Raw genomic sequence first — 1,654 nt, 5'->3', positions numbered from 1 at the left:
TATATATATATATATATTTTTTTTTTAATTTTATTATTATTTTTTTTTTACATTTTACCTTATTTGTATAGTTGTATTTTATATTTAATCTGTATATCTGTATTTGTGTTCTACTGTTGGTGTTGTCTGTATGCACCAAGGGTCTGAGAGTAACGCAATTTCAATTCTCTGTGTGTATGTGCTGTACATGTGGAAGAATTGACAATAAAGCAGACTTGACTTGACTTGACTAAACCTACCCTAACAGTCTACTCTGAGAGTTAGTAGACATGTAGTTGCAAATTAATGAGAATTAGTTGACATGTAGTTACAAAGTCACTTATAGTTAGTAGAATGTCTAAAGTGGACTATCGAAATAAAGTGTAACCAAAAAAACCTTTAAATGAGGCTTGATGAGTGCAGTTTGCTCTCTTGTCTTGCTGTATTTCGTGCATGTTCATCTGTGCATGCTCTTGTGTTGCCTTCAAGCAGTCTGTGTCAGCATGTCAGAACATCATTTTTCAATCATATGCAATTTACAGCTTGGTGACAAAAAAAAACATACTGCAAACACTCTTCAGCAGAAGACGAATCAGTCAATCATTTTGATCTGTTTTTCTGGATGAAAAAAACAGCTAAATGTGTCTGCTAAATCTGCTAAAATTAATTCAGTCGAATCTTAGGTATAGGTGGTGAGGTGGACTGGGGGGGTCCTGGACCTCCCATATGAAATAACAAAAGACCTAAAATTGAAATAAATAAACAAATAAATCAACAAACTGAAGAGAAAGTTTTTTTACTGAATTGGTGGAAAAGTACTGCCCTGACATTACGTGATTGTTTTTATTTTGATTTTCCAACCTTGCAATCAGTGATCCAAAACCAATCCAGTTCCTGTCTGAAACTTTTAAACACATCTAAAACACACAAAATTGGACAGCTGGAACATTATTTCAGAAATACAGAAGTGACCCACCCATAGTGAAACAGTGAACACTGAAGCGAAATTGATTTATTTACACGTGCATGTCCTTGTGAGAAGTACAGTAAGTGTGCTTAATTGTATTGAATATGCACTTGTAGTGTTTTTTTATCTTAAAAGTATTTTTAAAACTGAACTTAAAGTTAAAGTAATATGAATGAAATAAAAGGCCACTTCAGTATACATAAAGATGACAAACAAGTCAAAATGACATTAAAGTGTCTTACTTAAGTGGGTCAAAAAAGCATGATAATGTTCAGCTAATTGCATTAAATATAATGTAAACGTTAATACATTTTTATTTAATTGCAATTAGCATGCATTTACAAGTGTCCGAAAACATTACATTCAATTCATGCTTAAGTGTATTGTTTTAAAGTAAGTACTATTTTTTAAAGTATGCTAAAGGTAACTTCTTTTTTCACAAGGGTGAGTCTATGCGACCCGCTCAACCACCCCAATCCATATAATTCACTTACCGCACACTACACTGCATATGCATGATCTTACAGCTATTGTGCTAAAAGTCTTGCTTTCATAGGGCCTTTAACAGATTTGGCTTCTACAAAAATGGGGAGGGATTTCAGTTATAGAGACAAAAAAAGAATGTAAATAATGCAAGAAAAAGTGTGTGTGTGTGTGTGTGTGTGTGTGTGTGTGTGTGTGTGTGTGTGTGTGTGTGTGTGTGCGTGT

The sequence above is a fragment of the Sinocyclocheilus anshuiensis genome, unplaced genomic scaffold (genome assembly GCF_001515605.1).
Source record: "Sinocyclocheilus anshuiensis isolate Anshui unplaced genomic scaffold, SAMN03320099.WGS_v1.1 scaffold238, whole genome shotgun sequence".
NCBI lineage: Eukaryota > Metazoa > Chordata > Actinopteri > Cypriniformes > Cyprinidae > Sinocyclocheilus > Sinocyclocheilus anshuiensis.
This window is presented reverse-complemented; position numbering follows the sequence as displayed.